Source organism: Mustela putorius, unplaced genomic scaffold, assembly GCF_011764305.1.
Source record: "Mustela putorius furo isolate JIRA1106 unplaced genomic scaffold, ASM1176430v1.1 tig00000281_pilon_pilon_pilon, whole genome shotgun sequence".
NCBI classification, from domain to species: Eukaryota; Metazoa; Chordata; class Mammalia; order Carnivora; family Mustelidae; genus Mustela; species Mustela putorius.
In genome coordinates, this window is record NW_025421343.1 from 23,051,940 (window position 1) to 23,071,890 (window position 19,951).

Sequence of the window (19,951 nt, forward strand, 5' to 3'; positions counted from 1 at the left end):
AAGCAGGCTCCCCACCGAGCAGAGCGCCCCATGCGGGGCTTGATCCCTGGACCCCGGGACCGTAACCCGAGCTGAAGGCAGAGGCTTTAACCCACTGAGCCACCCAGGTGCCCAAATGTTTTGTTTTTTTAAAATTTTATTTATTTATTTATTTTTTGGTGCTGGTGTCTGAAGCAGTACTGGGACTGTGGGCTCATTACCTGTAGGGGATGGAGAACTCTGCCAATCTGAAAACTTAACAGTCAGTAGTGAATGTAGCTCTGAATCAGCCACCTAGTGCTTCTCTTCTGTGTACATTGTTAGAGGATCTATTTAGGAGAGAGAGCCCACGGGGATGTCTTATGGGCTGGGCAACAAATAGGTTGAATACAGGAAACTGCCATTTTGTAGGTTAAAAGTTACAAAAAGCTATTGAGAATGGCTCCCATTTTGATCATTTTTTGGGCCTGTAAAATGGCTGTTCTGGGAGGTTCTGATATTTTCTAGAATTTTATGCCTAGATCTATGCTAGGCACTGTGGAGGTACCAGAAATGTCAGAACCACCATTGTCTGTGGGAATCAGCCTGCTATGACCTGTGGGCCAAATCTGGCCCAAAGCCTGTTTCTGTAAAGTTTCACTGGAACCCAGTAAAGCCCCTTTGTGTACTTACTGTCTGGGACTGCTTCCATGCAACCAGAGTTGTGTAGTTAAACAATGACTATACCATCCACAAAGCTTAAATAGTCACTGTCCACTCCGCTACAGAAAAGTTTGCTGATCCCTGTGTCACATAATGTGAGACACAATGGTCAAACATAAACACTACCATTTTTCATTGATAATCTAACACCTTTTCTTTTTCTGTTTCCCCATTCATCATTATTCTTTTTCTTCCTCGAAATGTCTGAATTTCTGGTGTCCCCTTTCCTCAGTCTCCTTCACTGTTCTTGCTTGTTCCTTATCTGTTATTCCATGTCCCCATTCTTTCATGCTCTTCTCTGTTCATCCCCCCCCCTTCCCCTGCTTCTTCTCTATCCTAGTCCATCTCCACCCACCTCTTACTACTTCTTCCACTTCTTTCCCTTTTTCTTTTCATCAGTGCCTCCTCTTTGGAACATGTTGGCTCCATTGACTTAGGAGGGGTGAGATGGTTCTTCATCTTGCCATTCAGAGCAGCCTTCTCTTGTTTCAACACAGTCTTGTGTTAGTTTCCCTCTTCAGATCTGCCCAGTCCGTGGAGCGGGTCTGATATTTAACTTGCCTGTCCGAATCAGTGACCATTTACGTTGGTTGGCTGTCTGCCCTGATTGGTCAGTGTTGAATATATATTTTTTTAATTTATTTGACAGACAGAGATCACAAGTAGGCAGAGAGGCAAGCAGAGAGTGGAGGAAGCAGGCACCGTGCTGAGCAGAGAGCCAGGTGTGGGACTTGTTCCCAGGACCCTGAGACCATGACCTGAGCCAAAGGCAGAGGCTTTAACCCACTGAGCCACCCAGGCACCCCAGTGTTGAATATTTTGAAAATCATTCCTGCTATGAGATCATCTGCTTCAGCCAGCCAACCAGACAGCTCAAAGTTTAGAAATGCCGTGCAGATACCCTTCCTTAGGAACTCTGTTAGTCTGTGTTTGTGGGCTTAGCCTCTGAAGTTTTATTGCTCTTGCTGTTTTTAATAGCATTGTGAGGCAGTGTCTAGAATCCAGAAATTAAGTCCATTCAAAATTAGGTTGGGTCTGTGTGCTGGTTGATGCCTTTCTTTCTACAGAGTAATGTTTTGAATCTAAGACACTTGTCAAATGATTCTCAGAAGCATACACCACTGGTTGCTAAAGACTTTATTATATAATAGTGTAGGGGAAAAAAAATCAGAACTGGGTGATTTGGAGTCATTTTTAAATAATTTTCAGAGATACACCAAACCTTGTCATACCATTCATCATCGATGCTAGAAAGACGAGAGGCCTCATATAACAGGGTTACCAATCACCAAGCCAGCCCACTACTGAATTGAGGGGGAAAGTGCCCAGAACATGGCAACCTTGGACTTCACCTGGCTTTAGGGAATGCTGCTGAAAATATATTTCAGGGGCAAAAACTTGTTGCATTTGTCTAGAATTTGAATCTATTCACTTTAGCTACTTTTCATACCCTTTCAGAAGTTTGGTTTTTTTTTTTTAAAGATTTAATTTACTTATTTGACAGAGACACAGTGAAAGAGGGAACACAGCAGGGGGAGTGGAAGAGGGAGAAGCAGGCCTCCCACCAAGCAGGGAGCCTGATGTGGAGCTTGATCCTAGAACTCCGGGATTAGGACCTGAGCTGAAGGCAGACACTTAATGACTGAGCCACCCAGGCGCCCCTCAAAAGTTTTTTAAAACACTTGCTCTCTTTTCTCAACACTATGATAAGGATAGCAACTCTGATTTCTGTATAATACATTTTTGAAACTTTTGGGCAAACCACTTAATCATTGTATCTAATGGAAGTCATAAACTTAATAGGGGAAAAAAGAGAAAGGGATTCAACCAAACAATATATAATAGATATTTGGGTTTGATCCTGCAGCTTCTATTATTTTTTCCCCATTAGTCCTCATTTCAGTTTGGGGATCCATTTGTCTCGACAGAATCTGATTCAGAGGGTGGAGCATGTGACTCGGATCAGCATGTTTGACTCCTTGGTCATTGTCCTTCCTTGGTCATTGGTTCTAGGTGGACATGTGACTAAGCCTGTCCCACTAGTGTAAATTTCAAGACCCCTGCTTGGAATTCTGCTCAGAATCAAGGCTTGTCAGTTCTTCTAAGTGTCCCTTCTTTTCTTCCCTTCCTTTGTGTTCTCACCAACATTATACACATTGAGGCCTTGATCTGCTCCCTCCATCTCCCTATATCTGCTCCCTTGAATCCATCTTCCTCACCCTTGCTGGACTTATATCCCCAAAGAGACTTTTAAAACTTTACTGAATTCCCCATTAATGGAAAAATAAAGTGAACATCACTCAGCTTGGTGTTCTGTGCAGTCCATTCATTGCAACCATTCTAGCTCTTTAACCTGGTTCAACTGAAACACAGGAATACAGATACTTTCTTTCTTTCTTTCTTTCTTTTAAGATTTTAATTATTTATTTGACAGAGAGAGAGAGAGAGAGACTGAGAGCATGAACACAAGCAGGGGCAGTGGCAGAGGGAGAAGCAGGTTTCCTGCTGACCCTGGGATCATAACCTGACCTGAAGGTAGATGCTTAACCAACTGAGCCACCCAGGTGCCCTAGAATGACTGGCTTTTTTGAGGATGAAAACTTTATGCATGGACTTTATCATAGTCCCTTCCAGGAGCTTTCTCAGAGGCACTGAAATCTGAGAGCAAGCCTGTGGGCATTTATGCTGGTGAGTACCAGCTCTAATAGCCTCAGAAATAACAACCCCAGGCCCTGTGAGCACCACCTTAATAAACTCTCCAGAACAGTGTGTTCTTGCAAAATTGTATCCCTCCCAGATGTTAAATAAACTTATTAAAGCAATATATATCTTACATGTGGTCAACTCTGAAATGATGGCCATTTTAAACGTTTGTGACTTGAACATAACCAAAACAGATAGCAGTTCGTGTTTAATTATTCTATCTCTTAGAACATGTGTTAGTATATAAAATATATACTTTCTTGAGACACTCTGTAGTCAGAAGTCATGGGAAAAGTGTCTGTTGACTTATTGGAACCTGGGAATTAGTGCTGCATCGAGAGGAGAGAGTCTATTTGATTTTTTAATAACAGAAACCCTGGCCCGTGAAGGCCTGTGTGCTCCGAGAGAATGTGCTGAGCCCCAGCCTTGTTTTTCTCTTGCTTTCTGTGACAGGGTGCTCCTCCCCAAAAGCATTTGCCAAGCCTTTATGCATGTTGAGTCAAAGCATTCCGAATATGAGCTCATTGCATGTGAAAAAGGGCTTAAACAACAGCTCGATGTATACAAGTAGGATGGAATTTTTCAGTCAGTGTTTCAATTAGAATTTCCTGAAGCTTGGACACCTGCGTGTAGTTCGTTCAGTATTTCAGCATCCCCCCTCTGGGATGAAGTGCAGCCCTTGGCTTCCTGCTGTAGATTGAAAGAATGAATAAAGATTCATTTGAAGGACTGTTTGGATAGCCTATCTATGGCTCTAGGTATTGTTTATCTCACTGGCTGATTTGGGGGCATACTCATGTATACAATGGCCCATTGTGCTGATTCCAAGTTCAAAATAAGAATTAACATTCATGAAAAACATCTCATCTACAGTTTTTATCTATTCTTTATTTTCATGGAGGAAGGGAGGTCAAGGAGTGAATTTGGATTGTTTAGGATGCAGGGTTAGGGAAAGCCAGGTGAGAATGTATGAAAAAGACAAAAATGGCTTGGGGAAGGAGAATGAGAGATGGATGGTGAGTGGATGAAAATGGAACTTGGTCTTCACTGCCTTACCAAGTCTTATAGGGATGTCCGCCAACCTGGTACTCCCTATTCTCTCTGAGGATTGCTTAGCCCAGAACCTAGTGACCATACCAGCCAGAATGTCATCATGTAGTCACGTATTTGTGCTTGAATAACTGAATTTGATTTTTTTAAAGCTGCCCTAACCTGAATCCTTGACTTATTGATGTTGAGATTGTGGAGAAGTATCCCAGGATATGACCCATCCTTCCAAGAATAGTGAAGAGGATGGATGAAAATCAGAGAAGATTTATAAACCATGTTAAGTTCAATAGTAGATAATACATAGAGGAAAATGTCTTTCTTTGAATCATGTATGTTTATCAGTTTTATGTAGATATTGATTGCCTTTGCCATATCTAAAATGTTATGTTTTTATGTGACTTTTCTTAAAAATGTCTCTTGGTCAAAGATGAAGAAGTTACTGAGTTGAATTTGGGGTAGAGTGGTCAGCCCAAGTTACTGAGTTGAATTTGGGATAGAGTGGTCAGCCCATGAGAAGGTAAGCATGAACTCAGTGGAAAGTATTTTCACAGATGAAGAGGCTATGAAAATGTGAGACTCCTGATATATACTATGCCTTTCTTTTCTCTTTGCTTCCTTTTTCAGATGTCAGGTTTTCAAAGGACACACACTTATCTTCTTTGATGACTCTAAAGAAATGCTTATTACCAAGGGTAGAGGCAAGAAGCGTATCTCTCCTGTGTAACGTGGGATTCTCTCAGAATACCCAAAGTGTAGGGCTCTTTGGGAGCCTAACATGGCTGGTGCCTTTCTAGATGAATGCTGGTGGGTAGGGTTTTCCCCCAGGTTATGAGACATGGCCTAGAGGGACTTTACATTTCCTGATGGTTATACCCAGCTCGGTACGGAATTGGACTAGAATTGGAATCCATGTTCTAAGAGAAGAGGCTTTCCACATTGAGCTGGGTTTTCCAACTTCTTGGATCTTTTCTTCTCTTACAAATCACATTTGCAGTCCTCACTGACCTCAGAGACACTCGTCTTTTCATCTTTTCATCCAGCCCTAAGTCATCTAGCTGGATAGAATTTTGCTTTTTGGGGGAAGGGGTGGGGAGGGTCCTTTCCAAGTTAACCAAAGAGAAAGAAACAGTCAATGTGAGATGAACTTACCTCTTCCTGCCTTGTTACATAGTTTTGTAAATCATAGTAAAACCCAACTCTGAATTACTGGAGGGTAGACCAAGTGAGTAGATGATCTGAAATACTGAGAATTATGAAAAGAAGGCAGGTTATTACTAACATGTATATATAGGGACATGAACTAGTGGCTAAAGAAGTGTCCTGGGCACCGCCAGGTTAAGGATGTGCTGGTTGCTTTAACGAATTGAGAAATGCCATGTTTCTTGATGGTAAGCAAATACTTACTGTTGAAATATCTGGAAACAGCTAATGCTCCTAAGTATCTTAGACTTCCTCCTATTTACCTTGCTGCTGCTGACAGTAAAGAATATGTTATAAAACCTTTTGCTGGTATAAACCTTAGACCACTTTGTACCCCGCCAATGATGAGTACATCATTGTCAACCAGATTAATCAGCCTTTAGCATGTAGTTTGTATTGGGAAGTTGCTCGGGCTCCACTGAAGAATGCTTAAAAGAAGGAGCAGCGTGGAGTTGAGCCATTCAACTCGTTTGTTGAGTCTCTCTCTTTCCTGCCCAGTCAGTTCTTGATGTGGTAAACTAGGGTCATCTGAGTTAGAGCAGCTAAAAACAAAAATAAACAGCACCAACACATTCTCTGAACCACACTGGAGCCCCAGACACGTCTTTAACTCCTCACATCTCTCAGCCAAAAGGCCAGCAGGGGTTAAAACACAGATTTGAGTTTCACTTCCTCTCCCTTATTCTCCCCCAACTCTGGGGGTTAAGGGACTAGACAGAAGGAGGTGGAAAGAAGAGAAACAAAATCTGAATAACCACAAAAGCAAATGGCTTTGGGGTGAATTCTAAAGCAGACCACAGGAAAAGGAAATAACTAAATATTTGGGGTGTGTGTGTGTGTGTGTGTGTGTGTGTGTGTGTGAGAGAACTTTTATTTGAGTCCCACTTCTCTTTAAAATACCATCTAGTCTCCCTTTGCATGTATCTCTCTGCTCCTAATTTCCTCCACGTCTTGAATGGGCCTTGTGTTCATCTCTGAACATTATTTTCTTTTGAAGTTTGTGCTTCTTCCTCAACTTAGCTAAAATAGTGACCATTTATGAATTTCTTTATATTCTCCACTCTGGCTTCAAGTTTTCTACCAGTGTTTGAGAAGACAGTCATAACTTATAATTTCTGAATTCCATTTTTTTCTTCTCCAGTTTCTTATAATGCAATATTTGATCTATTTTTCTAATTTCTAATTGTTCTTTTTTTCTGTGTTCCCAGAGGCTTTAGTTTTGATTCTCCCTTTCTGAAAAGTCCTCTGACCCAAAGGCTGTGTTACATTTGTATGAAACCAATGAAGTAAGGGAACAGAGGGCAGAGCGCCATTCAACGGGGGACAGTTTTGCGGGGGGAGGGTAAGAGACCCTGACTCATCCACAGCACGTCGACATCTAGCACAAATCTAGAAACTATCTGGTGTAATCAGTTTTCAACATGAAGTGCTCAAGGATAGAGAAAGTCAGGGAGGTAAGATCTTCCCACCAGCCTCCTCCTACCTCATCTTTCTTCCCTCCCTCACTGTTCAAGGGCTCTGCAGGTTCTGATGGGCACAGCTATCATTCTGTTTTGAGAATGCTACACAAGACCCAGGTCCCCTTGGTAACCTTGGTATCAGAATCAAGGCTATTGTTCCGATAAGTTCCTGCTTTCCTGGGAGCTACCTCTGGAGCTGGGAGTCTGTGCTGGTGTCAGTGGGTGACTTGGTGGGTGCTAGGGCCCCAATCTCTAACGGCTTTTCTTAGAACCACTTGCAACAAGTGTGTAGCAAAACATGTCGTCAAAATTATCATATGAATAAACACATAAAATAGTTGGCAAAACATCTGATTAAAACTATTATATAAAACAACATTTGAGGGGCGCCTGGCTGGCTCAGTGGGTTAAAGCCTCTGCCTTCGGCTCAGGTCGTGACTCCAGGGTCCCGGGATAGGGCATTGCATTGAGCTCTCTGCTCAGCAGGGAGCCTGCTTCTTCCTCTCTCTCTGCCTGCCTCTCTGCCTACTTGTGATCTCTGTCAAATAAATAAATAAAATATTAAAAAAAAAACATTTGAAAAATAATTGGCAAAGTGTGTTTTGAAAATGCATTCCACCATAATTTGTAGAAGGAAGACCCTAAGAAAGTGCCGTACTTTGCCACTGGAAAAATGGATTGTTTAAAGGTGAAAATATCCTAGATTTCGAGTCTATTATTCTAAGAAACCCTCTAGGTGGATTTGTAGTTGCTGATATCAGCTGGTGAGCCGGGCAGCTAATGATCACTTCCACTATGTAAGCTCAGCTCCAGCCCATTCTCCTAGTAGTTGGCCACCTCCTGAACCCGGTCTCCATCATCTCCCCAGCTCCTCTTATGGAACAATTCCAGAGCTTCCACTGGCTGCCAGTGAGGAGTACAGGTGTGGGGATCATGACTGTGGCAGCACGTAGGGCAGAAAAAGACTCCATGATGGATGAGTTTGAAAACGCAGGAGTCCACTTTGATTTCTACTCATGTTACTGCTACTGACTGACATTTATTTGCTATTTTGCACTTGCCGAGAACTTTATATACTCTATCTGTAGTCCTTCCAACAACCTTGAATGGAAGATTTTTTTTCTCTCCATTTTCTTGAACTAAACCCATTGGTTAGACAAATTAGAACACATTTAACGTGGCTCAGCTAGCCAAAGGCAAAGACCCCATGAAGACATCTGACTGTAGACCTGACCCTCTTTCCTTGCACCCATGTCTCTGCAAGGATCATGGATTGACCTGTGGTATATAGAAACCCCAGCCGTGGGGAGATGGCTTGTGACAAACTGTAGCCTGATTTTATCTCCAGTTCCATTTGATTATTTAGAGATAAACTCATTTCCCTTTGCAGGCACAAAAGGCCATCTGTGCAGCCCAAAACAACATTGTAAGCTCCTATCCAATTTCCTGTCTGCATATCTTTTTAGAGTAATTATGGCTCATCTCTCTAGGTTTTCCATTGATATCTATGTTTTGTTGATTTTCCTCCAGATGCATTGGGGGCTTATGTCCAAATTAAATATCATTTATTTTCTGCTTCTTATTTTTAAGTTTCCTTTGCCCTTTACTCTCAATTTTTTTTTTTTTTTTTTTTTTTTTTTATCAGAGAGAGAGAGAGAGCGAGCACAGGCAGACAGAATGGCAGGCTAGAGGCAGAGAGAGAAGCAGGCTCCCTGCGGAGCAAGGAGCCCGATGTGGGACTCGATCCCAGGACGCTGGGATCATGACCTGAGCCGAAGGCAGCTGCTTAACCAACTGAGCCACCCAGGCGTCCCGCCCTTTACTCTCTATGGGGTTTGTGTTATATTTCCATCAGTATCTTACAAATCTGGGAAGCAGGCTGTAAACTACACATCCATGTCACGAGACAATGAGGCATTTGGTTCTCCCTATTTAATCTTGAGCTCTTCAAGGTTGGACCTTGACCATAAGTAATGCTTGGCATCAACCACCAAAGACCACATCTGCCTTTCAACTTGAACGCCGAGTTCACCTCCTCATCCACACCAGCCCCTCAGGCCATTAGGCAGGGTGTGATTTTCTCTAGCTCATAAATAAAAGTCAAGTCCAGCCAGATTGCAAGGCTTGCCCAGGCTTATGCAAGGATAGAACCATGAACAGGACTGAAAGCTTTTGTGTCATGGCTGTAAAAGATTAAAACCATTCATGCTCCACATGCATTGGATGCAAAAATAATTGACAAGTATTTATTAAATTGCTCTTTATTTTTTGGCATAAAGAACAACTTTCAGGTTTCTATCTTAAGTGAGTTTTGCTTACCTTGGAGCAGCTTTGGGCAAAATGCTGACACCAATCAAGTGTGTTTTCAGCTTTGGGTATTCCACTTTGAGCTCCTTATCTGGAGTTTGGTTCCCACCACTCTATTCCTCTGGTGGGCTCAGAGTCTCCCTAGGCTGCTCTTGTCCTCTCCCTGTCAACTCCACCTTCTGGGCCTCAGCTTTGAAGCTCTGGCCTCTTGGTGCTCCTCAAATCACAGCCTAATAATGAGGTCCTTTGCCCTTCGGTCAAAGGTCCAGCTTTTGCTGGATTCTTAGTCTGGGACATCTAAGATCAAAGTTCCCTTAGCTTTTCATCCCTAAATTTTTAAGATCTGCAAGAATGTGCTTGAGAGATGAGACTTTGATTTAGAGCCACATGAAGAGGTAAGTGACTGATGTCATATCTGCTCCTGTGCTGGCTTTAATGAGCATGAGAAAGGAGGGCAAGGGGATGAGAATCCGATGGGCCTGGTGCAGAAGGGGAGCCCTGAGGGAGTGGACAAGGCACATGGGAGGCAGCCGGGGAATGTACATTTCGGAACCAGTGGCAATGAGTGGGTTTCAAAATGCTACTGACTTCACAAGTGCACTGACCCTTCTGTGGGTCGCTGCTTCTCACACTGAATTCTTGTTTTTTTAAAAAAAAAAATCCACTTAATTATTCATTGCTGGAGAGAGTATAGAGAAATAGATGGTAGATATTAGTGCATCCCTTTGAAAAAAATTGTACTTTTGGCCAAGAGTCATAACAATGTTTATGCCCTTTGAATCCATAATCCTTTTTCCAAGAATCTAGCCTCAGAAAAGAATCCCACATTTAACCTGCAAGCCTGCTCTACAGTAGGGTGGGGGTAGGGTGCAAATACCCATTTCTAGTTGGTTACTTGAATTTCCAATGCTCATTAGCAGGAAGTTAAGTCTTTACTGTTTGAGACTTCCCATCACCCCCTTTATTGGTCAAGAATACTAGGTGCTTTATTCAATCCAAAGAGAGTCAGAGAAGAAGGGAATCGGAGTAGTCCACAGCAGAACCTCCAGGCTCAGTTATTGTTGCTTCTGTTATTAGCACCTGTTCTACTTTTGAAAACAGTCCAGGGAATCCATGTTCAGGGTCATACTGAGGTCCCTATGAGCACCAGCACTTGCCATGGGAGCTCTTTGAAACATAATCACGTGCCTCAGTACTGCTTATTAATATCTCCACATTTTGGCTCCTAAGATTCCAACTCAGATACCAATGTTGTCATGTTCATTAATCCTTCCCAGAACAACAGCATCCTTCCCAGGATGGAGTGGCAGGGTCCAGAGGTGTTTCAACCTCAGCCACATGATGAGTCTAAGAATCTACCATGTTACATCTGGACCACTAGCCTGAGTCTCCCTTTCCTCATGGCCTTTGCCTCAAAGGTCTCATTGCCTTTCCTAGCCATAGGACCTTGGGAGGTCACACCAGTTCCCCCCTCTTGGTTTTTCTGATTTTGAATTGTGGGGAGTAGGTTTTACATATTAGTTTCTTCTCTGCTAAGTCAATCACTGAGTAGTGATCTTCTATTGGAAAAAATATTGGCTTATTTCTCTCTCTCTTTTTTTAGAGTGAGAAAGAAAGAGTACGGGTTGAGGGTGAGGTGGGAGGGGCAGAGGGAGACAGAGAGAGAGAGAATCTCAACATGGTGCTTGATCTCATGACCCTGAGACCATGACTGGAGCTGAAAGCAGGAGTTGGATGCTTAACCAACTGAGCCACCCAGGTGCTCTTCAGCTTCTCTATTTTAAAACCAAAAACAAAACCCTTATATGAGCATGCAGGTATTCACTGAACAACTGTTTATAAAAGTCAAATATGAGAAGAATTGAAGATATAGCATTGGGAAATTAGGATAGGTCCACTCAGTGAGACAATATGCAGCTATTAAAATTCTGATTATGAGATTATGAGAAAACATGGGTGTTTCCCTCCTATTTTCAAACTTTCTTTTGATTTGTCAAATTGAAAGGAATAAAAGACTCTTAGAATTAACTGTGGACATGAAGCTGTTGCTGACAGGACTTGCTAATGATTTGCTTGGGAAAGTGAGGGGCAGAGGACTTTAAGATGACTTTCAAATGTTTGCCTTTAACATGAGGGTGCATATTTGTGTTGTTTACTGAGATGGGGAGGCAAAACTGGGGCAGGGAAGAGCTTTTTCTGTCTATACCGAATTTGAGATGCCTCTCTAACATCCTGGGAATGCGGAGCAAACAGTGGGATGAGGGACCTAAGTTGGGGGAAAGGTCACTGGTATCAAGGGGAGATATTTTACACTTGAATAGTATCAGTATGCAGAAAAACATGAGATCAGATGAGCTCACTTAGGGAGAGGGGAGAGAAGGACAGGATAAAAAGATCTAGACAGTCTCCAGTCATTCCAACATTTGGAGACCAGACAGAAAGGGAAGCCAACAAAAAGTCAGAAATGATGCAGCTGGTTAGGTAGAAGGAAAAGAGAAGTGGCATCATAGAAACTGGGAGAGAAGAAGACTTTACCGAGGGAGTGGTTGATTGCATCGAAGGCAACTGAGAAGTCAGGAAGATGAAGACACAGAGGTAACTTTTGAATTGGCAAAGGAGGTTGCTCATGACCTTGAGATCAGCAGATTCAGTGGCATGGAGAGGAGGAATGTATGCTGGGGTTGGCTGAGCTAAAACTAAGAGCTGAGGAAGTGAAGCTGGGACTGTAATTCTTTCAGGAAGTTGCGCTGTGGAAGAGCTAAGGAATGAGATGTGCCTGGAGGGAGAAATGACTGCTCGTGGAAATGATCCAGGAGAGTGGGAGAAACTGATCATGTAGGGAAGAGAGAGGTTAATTGCAGGAAGGATGAGAGGATGGTATGTAGAGCCCTAACAGAGAAATCAGCCTTTAATGGAGTGGGCATGTGCACAGACTCCTTGGCACAGTACCTGGTACAGATAATAAATACTCAGTGAGTACTTGCCCGCGGTTATTACAAGTGTCTGGGTGGAGTACCAAGGGGAACAATTACTGGTTGGCCCAACTCTTTGCTCCAAAATCAGGCCATGAATGATTGCCTCCACAATTGATACGGCCCGGCCAAAGAAGAACATGATGAAAAAGCAGAGTGGTCCATTCTTCTCTCCTACAGCCCTGCTTGGACAGGGTGGACCCTGCATGAGGGGCATTCCTGTGTGCTTGAAAAATGGAAAGATCCTAGTAACTGAAGAATAACTGATATGACTCTCTTTTAACTGAGTCTGTCATTTTCTTTTTCACTGGGTTGTGTTTGCCCTATTAACAGTGCTCTTCACTGTTCCTGAGAGCAGCAGCTGAAGCCCTGGGGACTCTGAAGAAAACCAAAACCACAATCTCAAAACCTCTCTTATTGCACAATCAAAATGTGAACCACTGTAACTGCTGAGACACAAACCGTGAAGTGGTCATTTCACAGGCTCCTGCAGAGAAAACCTTCTAACCAATCTGTGTAGCAACCAAAGAGACTGTTATTATTATTATTATTGTTATTATTATTATTATTAAAATAGCTGTTATTACAGAAATTACTGTATTTAAGCCAGGAACTCAGAGTTTTATCTACACGGAATGTTATTGTTGATCATTTGACCTCACTGTTGAGACAGAGTGAGTGATGTTCCTTGCCAAATAGCTGAGGAAGAGAAAGCCCATGCTTTCATAGCATTGTTTAAAAAAATAATAAAAGATTTCTACAGAAATTCTGCAGAAAATCTTCAGTCACTTTCCCACTCAAAAATTTAGAATTAAAGCAAAAATGTATCAGTCAGGATTCTTAGTTGCAAACATCAGAAACTATCTCTAACAGACTTAAACAAAAAAATAATTTATCAAAAGAATAGTGGAAATGACCTTGACATCCATTTAAATGGAATAGATAAATTGTGATATACTCTTACAATGAAATACACAATGATGAAAAATGAACAAACTTTGATGCACACGACAATATGAATATAGCTTATAGACATAATATTGAGTAGAAGAAGCCAAACAGTATGTATTTCCATTTACATTAAGTTTGGAACCAGGCCAAAAAAAAAAAAATCCATGGTGTTACCATTGGTGTAGTGGTTAATCTGTGGTGGAAGAAGGGCTAACGGGCCATGAGGTGTGATTCAGGGTGAGACAGGTGTGCTCAGTTTGGAAAATTCATCGAGCCATGCATGCTTGATACATGTTATTTTCTCTATGTATGTCTTCATGAAAGTCACACAAAAAGAAATCAACAGAAGGACTATTCGTAGGTCAAAATTACCACCAGTAATTGATGGAGACATAGGTTTGAGGCTGTAGGTCCAAGCATGCCCCCCAAATCTGAGGCAAAACTGGAATGAGCACATCTTTCTATAGCTGCTGAGCAGGAGATGCTGTCCTTTGCTCTACAGACCCTTTGCCTGGGACACACACCTATCCCTACCTGACATTTGGTTATATGTGCATTTGTTTATTTCCTGTCTCCTGAATTAGGATGTGAGCTTACTGCTGGCATATGGTAGGTACTCAGAAAATGTTTATTGAATGAATGTTATTGCCTTATTCAAAACTGAGCAGGGTTCCCTTTTCATGGATGCCTTCTTTTCTTTAGATAGGTTATCAGTCAGAGTCCAATCAAGTCTTGCTGTTTCAGGAACACATTCCTTCTTTCAGGCAATCTCCTGTATTTCTTCTCTGATTCATCAGCATTAACTTTCAAGCTTTGGTCTCATCCAGCAATGTGATTTCCTGTCATTCCAAGTTCATGATGGGAGAGTTGTCCTACTGTGACCCCTGTGTACTCACAATGAAAACATGCAACATCCTCCTGAACATGCAATACGATATGAAATTACCGTCAGATGCAGCTGAGGCAAGTCATGAAGAAGAGGGTAAACCGAAATGAGAACACATCCGTCAGTGGATTGTGATGGGGTGATGCCCCTGACCCTGACCCGTGACCAAATGAGATTGCACAGATTACTTCCAGGCTTGTTTCACTTTCAGCCCATTGACACCCCATCATTCATTTGTAGAGCAGGCAGGGGAACCCAACAGTGGGATCCTGTCCTTCCAGTGCACTTTCTGTTGTTTAGGATGGTTTAAGAAAGAACCAACTGACTCTCCAGATGGAGAATCACCGGGGGTGCTGTGCATATCCTACCAACTTTGAGCCTCACCTTGCCTCTACCCCTAAACAAGGCACATGTCCTCCCTGAATGATGTTAACGCTTCAAAGCCTGCCCTGGACAGCAACGTGCGGTAGCACCTGGAGAAACTGACCAGGACTTTGGGCGTGAAGATGGATGCCCTTGTCTTGGTGGAGGGCAAAGTAGAGAGAGTGGGTTGCCTCTTATCATTTTTTTAGAATTCTCACAGTTTTCCTAAAGTACCATGATTTTTCCCAACAATGAAAGTTCAGAGATTCCGTGTGACCATGTGTAAAATTTTGTCCTACATTTCTGCGTTTCATTCTTGAATCGGGATAAATGGTTAAAGAAACGTGGCAGACGCTTAACTGATGAACCACCCAGGCATCCCCCCCACCTCCTTTTTTTTTTTTCTTTTAAAGATTTTATTTATTTCACAAAGTAAGAGAGGGAGCACAAGCAGGGGGAGTGGCAGGCAGAAGGAGAGGGAGAAGCAGGCTCCCCACTGAGCAAGGAGCCCGACGATGATGATGATGATGATGATGATGACGACGTGGGACTCCATTCCAGGACCCTGAGATCATGACCTGAGGGGAAGGCAGATGCTTAACTGACTGAGCCATGCAGGCGCCCTTGCCACCTTTCTAATTCAGACCTTCATCATTCCCTACCCCTCTGGCGTCCTTAAGAAGCAGTCAAACACGGGGATTCAGATGCAGGTAAGCATATGGCCTCTAATGCTTATTGACTGCATGACTTCGGGCAAGTTGCTTAATTTCCTCATCTATAAATTGGGATAATACCTCTTGCTATGAGAATTCAGTCAGATTATGTGTATAAAGTGGCACCAGCAAAGAACTCAGTAAAACAGTGATTATTACTATTTGTTCTCTGACTACTCCAATGCATTTTACTCGCCACAGCTGGATTTACCTTCAACAAGGAAACTCCCGTGATGCTTAACAAGCTCCCCGTGCCCCACCCAGAGCTATGTAACACCTAACATTCCCATCCTGGCATTCCAGATTTTCCCTATAGTACTTGTCTAACCTTCTGACCTCTTGCTTCCTTCTGTTTACCCCCTGTTCCAGTCAGATGGACCCTGGCACTCTTCCCAACACCCTTTCCACATTACAGCCTGCGTGTGTTGGCTTATCCGTGACTACTGTTTGATTCACCTTCCCTGTCATTCAAGGTAAGTCAGAGAGTTTCTCTCTGATAACAGCATGTCTTTTTCTCACCTGCTAAAGTCTCAGTCCATAACCACACCTTTCTCCAGGATGGCTCACTGTCTTCCTGGTTTAAGCTGCCTGTGTGTTCATCTTACCTCTATGGCTGGAGGAACCTCTGTTCCCCCAAACTCACGTCTCCATGCGTCAGGACCAACACTGGAAGATTCAAGTGTTTGTTTTCCTCTTCAGGTAACAAGTTGCAAAAGAAGCAATTTGACCAAATTCCCCACTTAATCAGTTGGCTAGATCAAGATATAGGTCTTGCTCAAATAAAAGCCAAAGCTGGAAAAATATTTGTGACTCAGAAATGGGAAAAATTGGATTGTTCTGGCTCAGGCCATGTTCTGCTCACCCAGCCTGTTTTCCTGGTGGCCTCCCTGCTTCTGAGCTCTCTGCTAGTCATAAGGGACACGAGACTGTACCCTGCCCTTGTCTCATACGGAATGGGATAGTCAGTTCCAACGGACTGAATGTTTTCAAATGAAACTTGTATTTCTAGCAGCCATTGGTAGTAAATGTCAGCTCCCTTAGAACTATTTGAGGACTCCAAGAAAGTCTTTTAAAATTTTTCCGTGGCTGCTTCCTTCAGATTCCATGCTAGTTTCTTAAAACCCCACTTATGAGTAGCAATACTTTCCTTCAGACACTGACCACAAAATGGAGGGTGTGAGAAGAAAACTATGAATCCTTCCAGAAAGTGTTGCTTTAAAAATAATGAAGTTCGGGATGCCTGGGTGGCTCAGTTGGTTAAGCAGCTGCCTTCGGCTCAGGTCATGATCCCAGCGTCCTGGGATTGAGTCCCACATCAGGCTCCTTGCTCCGCAGGGAGCCTGCTTCTCCCTCTGACTCTGCCTTCCAGTCTGTCTGTCTGTGCTCGCTCTCGCTTGCTCTCTCTCTGACAAATAAATAAATAAAATCTTTAAAAAAAAAAAATAATGAAGTTCAATTATGTTTTGAAAAGTTTTAACTTAACTCCCCTTCCTCTTAGAGCCCTACATCACTACATACTATTTTTTTTACTTGATTCACGTATTTTTGAAAAACCTTTTTAAAAAGTTTAAATAAATTGGGCGCCTGGGTGGCTCAGTGGGTTAAGCCGCTGCCTTCGGCTCAGGTCATGATCTCAGGGTCCTGGGATCAAGTCCCACATTGGGCTCTCTGCTCAGCGGGGAGCCTGCTTCCTCCTCTCTCTCTCTGCCTGCCTCTCTGCCTACTTGTGATCTCTCTCTGTCAAATAAATAAAATTAAAAAAAAATAAAAAAGAAAAAAGAAAAACACTAAAAAAAAAGTTTAAATAAATAAATAAGATATTGCTAATTTTAAGAGGAATATACATTTAGGAAATATTTTATAAGTGAGGTTAGGCCACTCAGGCTGAAAAGAATCATGAAAGCTTAAAATGTTTGTGTGCATGATATGGTTTTTATAATTTTAGCATTTTGCATTAAAATATATCACTCACTGCACTGTTGACCCTTGGTTTCATAAAGGGTACTTAAATTTGTCAGCTTTGTTTGATGGACTCATCTGTCTATGAAATACCTCTTTTATTATTGTTTTAAAATATACTTAACTGATTTATTTTTGCCTTTGGTTATGAGTATATTTGTATTTGCTTTCCTCTTTCTCTTTTTGTAAATTAATTGTCTTGGGAAAAAACTTCAAACATATATGAAAGTAGAGTGAATAGTATAATGAACCTCAAATATCAATTACATTCTAGAATTGTATCTTCCCGCTTTGGCTTCATCTCTCTTTTCCCTCCTTCTCCCTTTCTTTAAACTGAAGTGTGTTAAAGCAAATCTCATAACTGTGTCATTTCACCTATGTGTTTGTTATGCCCCAATAACGGGTCCGTGATTAAAGGAGTGAGACTGATATAGAGTGAAGGTCAAGCAAAGCTTTATTTTGTGCCAAGCATCAAGAATCTAACCGAACGTTCAGGGCTGCACCTCTTACAAGAGAGGGTGACCCTTCTCTGTTTCACAGACTAGCTTTTAAGGGCAAAGGCCATGTGGTCAGGCCTGGCCACACACAGGTGACCAATAAGATTTTAACACACACAGGAAACTCCACAGTGATGCTAGTTGACCAGTTGAGTTACAATTTACCCTAGTAGACATTTGACCCAGCCTATTACACCTTGATTAGGATTGGTGCCAAAAAGGCTCCCAAAGGTGGGGGTGCGGGGGGGAGGCCATACTCCTTGGTAGCTAGGGAGACAGTATGGAACCCCCTGATTCATGTCTCCACCTGGCCTGACCCACCCTTGTATCTGGGCTTTGTTACCTGGAGCTGGTTTCCAGGACTTGTTTTTAAGTGAATCCCCTGGGGGAAGGGGAGCAGGGACAGTTTAAGGGTTAAACAACAAGATTTTTGTTTGACCTCAGTGAAAGCCTCTTGCTAGAGTATAAAAATATAAAATAGGTCCTTACAATGTTTAAGTATGCATTACTAAAAATATGGGTATTTTCTTACATAATCATCATACTGTCATCACACCTATCAAAACTATTATTAGTGTATTGGTATTGTTATAGTACATCACTCAAATGGAAATTACCCACGTATTTCTAGTGTTGCATTGCAGTTGGTTTGCTCAAATCAGTGTGTGGCAATGGCCACACATGTTCTTGAGTGTTTGTGGCTAGAGAAGAGCTTTAGGGTTTGGTGAAGGAGAGCATGTGAAGTAGGTGAAGGGCAAGACAGCACTGTGAGCTGGAAGGGAGACTCTGGGAAAGGGCCATTGAATAATGTGTCTCCAAGACTGGAACTGTTTATCTGCTAGACAGTACTTACTTACACGTAACTTCCGGTATAGACAGAAATTTGAGGCACTTCAGGGTGTGTTCCATTTGTAAACATGACTTCCAGAAGAACTATTCCACCTCCTCCATCCCCTCTTATTTCAGTAAATTACACACAGTACCCCTTCTGGGAAGCAAAGAAATTCAGACTCTTCCAGAGTAGCCACTGTTACAGCTTTTGCTGGAAATGCATCACAAATTTAGCTGTCCTTATTTTTAGAGGCTTATTACATCTAATCTCAGTCCCTTTACCTACTACTCCATTTTTGGTAAACTAGACATTGTGTTCAGTAGTTCTGAACTTCCTCTGTGCTGATGGTAATGATTTCTGAATCTGCTAACCATACCAGAATATACGTCAGCAACTCTGTTGTTAATAACTTTGCCTGTAAAAATCAATCTAAACCAATCTTGAAGTATTGTGCAACCCACCTGTTCATTAATAGTTTACTGTTTGTGGATCCTAGTGAAAAATGGGTCTAATTCAAAGAGTTTGCTTCAAATATATTTTCTTTGGCTTTGGAGATAAAATGAACTGTCCATAAACAGTGGTGGGGCAGCTTCTGTCAATGCATAGTGGGAGTCAGGGAAGAACCCCCAACTCCCTCCTACAGTTCTTCCCAGCAGACTTCAAACACATTTTTTTTTTTGCATTTAAAAGGGAGCCCTCCAGGCTCCTAATCACCAACCCAGTGGGATCCCAAGTGGCTGGGAATTTCATAAAGCAAAATTCCCCAGGGAGTTTCAACAGAGGTGCTCAGGAAGCCAAAACCCCATTAGCTCTTTGGCCCAACACAAAAGCCCAGCTGCAGACTAGCTTCCCACACTCTGTGCTTCCAGTCACTCTCTTCAGCTGCTTATTGTTCACCTCAGTGTCAACTCCTGCCCATTGAAGTGTCTTGCAAAAATGATGTGGATGGAGGTGGGTGTGGGGAGAAAACATCACCACGCCCATCACCATCCTCACGCTATATATTTCTCTAGCACTCTGTGGTTGCAAATTCTGGTCATAAACCTGGAACTCTTGATCCTTATAGGGAGCCTGTAAGGTAGGGAATGTAAGGTATCTTTCATCCTGCTTTATATGTAAACAGATCAAGTCTCACTGAGGTTAAAGGCCTTGTCTAATGTTCTGCACTTGACAGAGCTAAAACCAGTGTGCCAATATTTGTCCTCTACTCCAGTGCCTTGTCCCTTCTCCATGTGGCCTCAGTAGAGGCTTAACTCTGCAGACAATCTTTGGCTGACTTTCCTAACTGATGGACCCACTTGCTTGTGTAGAAGAGGGGTATTCTTGTCTTTGGGGTATGGATGGACCTGGGTTGGCCCAGGACAGAAATCTCTTCCT

General features: G+C 42.5%; 2 long non-coding RNA genes across 2 annotated transcripts in view; one reads left to right on the forward strand and one right to left on the reverse strand.

The window, feature by feature from the left end:
* The window catches only part of LOC106007125, a 42,075-nt gene extending 25,517 nt beyond the window's left edge, over nt 1–16,558 (forward strand). Inside the window, exon 3 of the long non-coding RNA XR_001181690.2 lies at nt 15,656–16,558. This is a non-coding gene — a long non-coding RNA (uncharacterized LOC106007125). The remainder of the gene's footprint in view (nt 1–15,655) is intronic.
* LOC101676457 lies at nt 3,256–7,175 on the reverse strand. Its single transcript, XR_200419.3, has 3 exons — nt 7,118–7,175; nt 5,584–5,677; nt 3,256–4,074 (listed from the first exon to the last, which is right to left on the reverse strand). It is a non-coding gene; the product is annotated as an uncharacterized LOC101676457 (long non-coding RNA).
* Nucleotides 16,559–19,951: the final 3,393 nt, after the last annotated feature.